This window comes from Myotis lucifugus, unplaced genomic scaffold (genome assembly GCF_000147115.1).
Source record: "Myotis lucifugus unplaced genomic scaffold, Myoluc2.0 scaffold_107, whole genome shotgun sequence".
Lineage (NCBI taxonomy): Eukaryota > Metazoa > Chordata > Mammalia > Chiroptera > Vespertilionidae > Myotis > Myotis lucifugus.
Genome location: NW_005871155.1, coordinates 1,473,472 through 1,481,619, shown reverse-complemented (window position 1 = coordinate 1,481,619; position 8,148 = coordinate 1,473,472). Strand labels below are relative to the sequence as shown.

Below are 8,148 nucleotides of genomic sequence, written 5' to 3'. Positions count from 1 at the left end.
TCCCCACAGGGGAGCTACACTCAGCCACAAGCCGGGCTGACGGCTGCGAGTGCAGCGGTGGTGGCAGGAGCCTCTCTCGCCTCCTCAGCAGCGCTAAGGATGTCCGACTGCAGCTTAGGCCCTCTCCCCCCAGGGAGCGGGTCTAAGCTGTCAGTCAGACATACCCCAAGGCTCCCAGGCTGCCCAAGGGATGTCTGACTGCCAACTTAGGCCCAATCCCCCGGGGAGCGGGCATAAGCTGGCAGGTGGACATCCCCTGAGGGCTCCTGGGCTGCCAGAGTGATGTCTGAGTGTCAGCTTAGTTCCAATCCCCCAGGGAACGGCCTAAGCCAGCAGTTGGACATCCACCGAGGGGTCCCAGACTGTGAGGGGGCACAGGCCAGGCTGAGGGACACCCTCCCTCCTGAGTGCACAAATTTTTGTGCATCAGGCCTCTAGTTTTATAGATAAATGGAGTAGAGAATTAAATCCAGGAGTGTGTGGTTAAAGAGATACATTTTTAAAAGTTGATAACATGAAAACAAGTGAGAAGAACTGACATATTAGTTCATCTCTCTATAACCTCCTTATCCAGGATCTCCCAGCCCCAAATATTATGCAATCAGGTTAATCTTCCTAAATGATACTTTCATCATCTGACTCTCCATTTTAAAAATCTGGTTTACAAAATCTAGAAGAAACTTCTTAGCTTCAGATGCAATACTCTTCAAAATTTAACTGAGCCATACAATTATCAGTTGGTCCAGAGCCTTCAGAAATGTATTATTGAACACCTAATCTATACCAGGCTCTGTGAAAACATGACCTTGTCTATATATTGCTCATAGTATATTGTTCCTCAAATGCATCTGCTATTGCTTTCTGGGTCCTTACCCACTTATTGCCTTAAATGGAATGTTCTGCTCAATCCTACATTCCTCCCTTTTCCTTCATATCAAAATCCAACCTATTCAGATTCAGCGTTGATCCCAACTGCTTCATGAAGCATACAATAACATTTTTGCCAGGAAGTAGTCCCTCACTCCTTTGAGACCCTGAGCACTATTCCAACTTCATATGAACTTGATTCCTGGCGTGCAGACTTCTAGGCCCCTCACTCAGAGGTCCTGAGTCAGTAGGTCTGGCTTCCCCGTCTGGGAATGTGCGCTGAAACATGTCTGTCTAATTCCTGAGTTCATGCTCCTTCTGTCCAGGCTGCCTCTCAGACAGCTGTTTGGATCTTTTCTCCTCTCACTGAACTGACAACTTTTGAATACTCCAGTGTCACAATAGACAGAGCCTTGATCTCAGCTTTATCAATCCCAATGATTTTGGCTCTTTAATTACCAACCACCGTCTGGCCCTAGCCAATTCTTGGAATGATAAAGAAGTAAAAGAGTTTAGTGTCAGCTTTTTTTTTTTTTGTAATAGCATCATTAGTCACTTTATTAGACTAAGTTTTTATGTTGGATAAAATGGTACACACACGAAAGCACGTTTACTGCCCTGAGTGACTTGAAGGCTCAGCTACTGCTGACTGACAGTGCCTATTCACTCAATAACTGTTGTTATTGAGCATGTGTTGAATGAATATATCAATGAGTATATTTAATCAAAAGTTTACTGAGGCAATATACAGGGTGTCCTTAAAAAATGTATACACACTTTAACAGCTGACAGCTCAATTTTGAAAATGAAATATATTTTAATCACTGATTTTATAATTATTCAAAGTGTGTGTATACATTTGCGGGGGGGGGGGGGGGGACACACCCTGTATGTATGTTCGTGTCTCCTTGGTATCACTTATAAAATCTGGTATTCTATGTAGAGAGTGTAATTCTTTCCTTCAAAAGAAATAGTGCAAACAATTAATTCCAAAGTTTGTACTAAGGACTTATGACTATTACATACCTTATCCAAAGTGAGCACCAATAAGATTAGTGTTTTCAGAAATAGATTACAACTGGGACATTTCCATTTTAAATTTTAAAAAGAAGCCCTGGTAGGGTGGTTCAGTTGGTTGAGTGTCGTCCTGTACACCAAAAAGGTGGCAGTTTTGATTCTTGGTCAGGGCACATACCTAGGTTGCGAGTTTGATCCCGAGTCAGCGTATGTACAAAAGGCATCTGATGGATGTTTCTCTCTCATATCAATGTTTACTTCTCTCTCTCTCTCTCTCTCTCTCTCTCAAAAAAAAAAAAAAAAACAAAAACAATAAACATATCCTCAGGTGAGGATTTTAAAAACTGTAAAAAGAAAAGGATGATATAGTAAACCTCATTTACGAAAGGGACATGGCAGTACTTTAGTAGCAGCAGCAGGACCTTTAAGGGGTTGATGTAATAACCAGACTATTGTTTAATGAAGAGCAGGGCTTACACAACAGTGAAACTGTTCTGTGCTGGTGAGTTTGAAGCAGACTTCAGGCAATAAACCTAAAAAACAAACAAACTTGTGATACATGCCATTTCCTTTTAGGAATCTGAATAGAGAAAGGGCCAAAGGAAAGCAGATAATGCCTTTCTTAAAAATATAAAAAAATAGCAATGACAATTCCCCAGCCTATGGAGAGAGGGAGGTGAAATAGCCTCTAAGTGCTATTTTGCCTAGGGCAGTGGTCAGCAAACTGCGGCTCGCAAGCCACATGTGGCTCTTTGGCCCCTTGAGTGTGGCTCTTCCACAAAATACCACGTGCGGGCGTGCATCTACAGTGTGATTGAAACTTTGTGGCCCATGCGCAGAAGTCAGTATTTTGTGACTAGGGGAAAGTTCAGCCTAGAGATGTGTCACTGAACAATGCAAACAAAAATCTGTCTTCTCAGAGTTGGCATTCAGGTAGGAAGAGACAAACAAGATCACATAATAAGTAAATTATTAGAAGATTCCAAGTGTTATATAAATGAGTACATATTCAGGTTATAAGTGTTACAGAGGGGAAAAAAGAGAGCTGTGTAAGAGCTGACATGTGTGAATGTGGGAGAGCAGGTTATAGTTTTAAATAGAGTGGTTAAGGTAGGTCTGATTAAGAATGAATTAAGAAGACAGTGGTACAGCTCTCTAAGGGAAGATCCAGCCAGTGTGATGGTCAGCCCCATTTGATTGACAAAATGATCTTAACAAAAAACACCCCATTTTGCAGGTGAATAAAGTGTCTCAAAGTGACTGAAGGGAATAGAGCTAGTCTATCTAAATAAAACCCTAATAAGCAAATAGACCGAACGGTGGAACACCCGAAGAACCGGTCGCTATGACATGTACTGACCACCAGGGGGCACGTGCGGAACATGGTGGGCATAAGCCGCAGTGGGATGGTGGAGCAGGTGAGTGGGGGTGCCAGACCAAGGCGGGGCACTGGTCGCTGTCATTGGGGCAAGCCTCTGGTGGTTACTGAAAATCTTTGCTCCCATGCGCCACAGTCCCGCCGGGCGCTTGCACCTGCTGCCGGTGCCGGCCCTGCTCGTACCCGCTGCCCGTGCTGGAGCTGCCGCTTGCACCCACTACCGGCGCCCGGGCCCAATTGCTCAGCGCTGTCAGCGGGTGCGAGCTGTGGCTGCCTGCTCCGATCGCCCCTGAGGACTTCTCCACCTCCTCCTACTCCTGAGGGTTAATCAGAGCTGGCAGCCGCCTCTCGCACCCACTGCCAGCGACAGCCCCACTCGCACCGGCTGCTGACCCCAATCGCCCCTGAGGGCTTCTCCACCTCCCCCTGCTCCTGAGGGGCGATCAGGGCAGCAGCCGCTGTTCGTACCCGCTGACAGCGCCGGCCCCAATTGCTCCACACTGTCAGCAGGTGTGAGTGGAGCCCGTGCTATCAGCGTGTGGGAGCAGTGGTGTCGGTGGGGGCTGCTGGAGGGCTTCAAGGGGAGGGCCAGGCCGGGTGTGGAGGATAGGCTGAGATCCGCCCCTGTGCCCACCACAGCCTCGCAGCCGCAGACAGTTCCTTTCAAGGTGCACTGGGCCCCTAGTTAATAATAAAGCCAGGACTAGAAACCAGGTTTCCTGACTTTCGGTCCATTCTTTTGTTTTGTGCCTCTGTTTACTAGGTACAGAGAAAGTGCTGTTTCCTATAAAGCACTGAGTAAATGTCAAGTGTCATCACTGTTGTGGTTGTTGCTATTATTATTATTAATCAGGTACTCTATTTCTTCAAAGTAGATAAAGTTCAAATAGTTTCATTTCCCCTTTCCACGGTTTATTTTTTTTTCCTTCCTTTGTGCTTCTTTATTTGGGTGGATCATTTTAACATCAGATTATCAGTTAAAGTAATTATATTTCTTAGCTATCTGATAAAGGAAAGGTGTTTAATATAGACATAAACTATAAAATAGGAAGCATTTGTGACAACATGAAAAGGGGCTGATGAAAGAGTGGAGAGAACGTGGAGCCCAGTGATTCAGAGGGACAGAACTACATTTGTCAAGAAGGGAAGGGGGGAATCTTTGAACATAATAGGAGACTAGAGCCCCCCAGCATTAAGTTACTACATGAAAATGATGAACCTAGCCTTGGAAAAATAACCAAGTAAACAAGTTGAAAATAAAGAGACCACAAAAGAGGAAACCTGTAGAAAAGGTAGGAATAGTAGAGAGGGGGCTGGAGAGGAAAGGAGAAGAGATTTAAAGATATTTTCAGGTAAAAATATGAGAATATTATACAATAAACAACATAAAAGAAAAAAAAGAGTAAGAATCAGATTTCAGACACAGTAGACTCGAGAGCTGGTGGAATTACTAACAGCAAAAGGGAACAGAGAGGCGAGTCTGAAAGATGAGCTTTCTTTTCGTAATGCGAGGTTTAGGGTGGCAGTGAGTTCTCCCGAGTGGAAAGGGTCTAACAGATAAGAGGTAAATTTGAAAGCTGTGAAGAAAGAGGTAAATTAGAGCTGTTTTGTCCAATACAGTAGCTCCTCACCACATGTGGCTATGGAGCACTTGAAATTGTGGCTAGCATGAACTGAATGTGCTGTAAGTATAAATATACACCAGATTTTGAAGATTTCAGATAAAAAATACCTCGCTAACATTTTTCACACTGATTACATGTTGAAATAATATTTGCATGAATTGAGTTAAATGAAAAGTATTAAAAATCAATTTCATATCTTTTTACTTTTTAATGCAGCGGTTCTCAACCTGTGGGTCACGACCCCTTTGGTGGTCGAACGACCCTTTCACAGGGGTCACCTAAGACCATCCTGCATATCAGATATTTACATTACGATTCATAACAGTAGCAAGATTACAGTTATGAAGTAGCAACGAAAATAATTTTATGGTTGGGTCACAACATGAGGAACTGTATTTAAAGGGCCAGAAGGTTGAGAACCACTGTTTTAATGTGACTACTAAAAATTTAAAAATTACTATGTGGCTTGCATTCTATTTCTACTGGACACTGCTGATATAGATGTGTATCAGCATCACATAAGGGAAGAGAACTTAGGGGTGAATCACAGACACCATTCTGAGGTCTCCCAACTGAAAACAGATGTGGGAGAAAAAGAACACATTATAATAGTTAATATTTACTGAGCACTCGAAGCATTGTTTTTTTAAAACATTGAATTGCTTTTCCTTTTTTAAAAAAATATATTTTTATTGATTTCAGAGAGGAATGGAGAGGGGGAGAGAGAGAGAGATAGAAACATCAATGATGAGAGAAATCACAGATTGGCTGCCTCCTGCATGCCCTCCACTGGGTATCAAGCCCGCAACCCAGACCTGTGCCCCTGACTGGAATCAAATCCCGGGCCCTTCAGTCTACAGGCCAACGCTCTATCCACTGAGCCAAACCAGCCAGGGCAGCATTATGTTTTTTAAAAATGCATTATCTTATTTGTTTCTCCCAATAACCTTAGAAATATTGCAGTCTTCTTTTATAAAAGAAAAAACTGAGGCCTAAAGAAGTTAATCTGCCCAAAGTCACAGTTAAATGTTGGCCTTGGGATTCAAACTCATGACTGACCCCAAATCTGAAGCTCTAAATTGCCACATCATCAATTCCAGAACAATTTATACTCTGCAATGATTAAATTGTTAGATTTTTAAATGGTTGTATTTAAACTAACAATTTATTAGAATGGTTCATTGTCATCTGCAATGATTAAATTGTTAGATTTTTAAATGGTTATATTTAAACTAACAATTTATTAGAATGGTTCATTGTCAGAGTCAGTGATATACCAGCGATGTCCTAAATTTCGATTAAGAAAAAATACAAATGTGTAAATGTGCAACTTTAGAATTATGATAAGCTACTGATGTTGGCATATTTTCACCATGCTGGGCCTAAATAAGAGTTTCCAGGGCAACTTCTTGCCCTTTATCAATATCTGCTCTTAAAAACTCAGACCCATCAAGTTAGATGGTACAATGGAGATGACTGTGGACACAATCCTGGACGACAGGGCCCTGTTTTCTGTATATAACTAGATAGATGACATGGACCCACTTAAATTTTAAACAATGTCTTTCAAACTATAAAAGTATCTGAAGCTCCCAAACTGTGATTTAAATGTTTTGGAGAAAACTGGATTAAATTGCAACATTTTGTTGAAGAAACAAAAATTAAGCTTAACCAACTGGAAAATTTTAAAATGGATTTTGTATTCCTTGAAAATGCAACACTTTCAAGAAACAGAAAAAATGGCTTGATACTTTGACTGGAATCATAACATAGCAAAATCTCCTAGAAATATAAATTGGACTAAAAAAATAAGGTGTTTTTAATTTATGTTTGTTTGGTTGATTTTAATTTCAAATACAAACTTCTCTTCCTTTGCTTTTTACCTGTAATTTCTACCACCTATCTGACTAAACAGCAATCATAGAACTGCTGCATTTGTACAGTGATGGCTATAATTATACCATTTTCAGAAACTTGCCCATGTAAATTTTATCAAGCAGTTTGGCTCAAATTATATATATATATAAAAACACCCACGTCCATAGGCTTAACACAAAGATTGCCATCAATTTACATTATGGAAATGGAAAACCAAAAGGGAATTTCAAGGGAAGAATCTGTTTTGGAGTAAAACTATTTAGTACAGACGTTGTGAGATTGTTCATGTCAAACATGAATCCAAAGGGATCTCTCTCAACTGACCCCCTGATTTATGACTTTCACCCCAGACCCTGTGTTTTTAAAAAATAGTGAGATGACTTGGATTTAAAAATAGCTCCTCTGAAGACTCAAAGTTACTGAGAAATGCTTATCTACAGAGAAGTATCACGACTGTATAGAGTAGAGCTTATAAGAGCTTGCCCTTAGTTTTGGCTCTTTCAGATTAATTCCCACAACTCTTCCATCCAATTAGGGAGTTGTCCTTGGACTTGTTCCCTTACTCATTACAATTCATAATAAGTTGAAACAAAGGTTCAGACCTGGAAGGGGAGAACAGTTAGCCCGAAAAATGATTTGTCCACTGAGGGGTCAAGGTGTCAAGAGCATGAAGTTGACAGACCCAGGCATAAATGATGGCCCTCCCAATACTCCTATCACTGAGGGTCACCAAATCCACGCTCTTCTTTCGAAGAATGTCCCTCCTCTCAAACTTCACTTGAGATTCTCATCAAGTGTCAGTTGGGTAGATAATCCTTATAGTTGCATTGCTGCTTCCCATTTGCACATTTGCATAAAGTATGCTGCTTATTGGGTTAATTAAAAAAATATCTATATCTATATCTATATCTATATCTATATATATCTATATCTACATATATATATATAGATATATATATATATTGAGCACTTAATATGTGCCAGGCACTGTTGCAGCTACTAGAAATATAGCAGTGGAGAACATGACCACAATCTCAGCCATACTGAAACTTACATTCTGGTGGGGAGCATATTCAATCAACAAGATAAACAAAATCCATAGTGAGTTAAATATTAGATGAAGAAAAAAATGAAGCAGTTCAGGGGAATATGAACTGTGGTGAATGGGGTGGGAAAGGCTGGCATTTTAGATAAAGTGGCTGAAAAAAGGCTTCAGATAGAATCAGATACATAGTGTGCACCTGCAAGGGTAGAGAGGGCAACAATCTAGGACTGACTAGTGTCAGCTGGAGTGGGGAACGAACAGCGGATGAGCATATTTTACCAGCCCCGAAGTGGCGAGGAAACCATATGGGAGGGAGGAGAGAAGCCAGGATAAATACG

At 41.3% G+C, this 8,148-nt stretch overlaps 1 protein-coding gene across 1 annotated transcript in view; it reads right to left on the bottom strand.

Annotated features, from left to right (window-relative positions):
* The window catches only part of ELOVL2 (ELOVL fatty acid elongase 2), a 71,824-nt gene that overhangs the window by 62,784 nt on the left and 892 nt on the right, over positions 1-8,148 (bottom strand). The window lies entirely within an intron of this gene.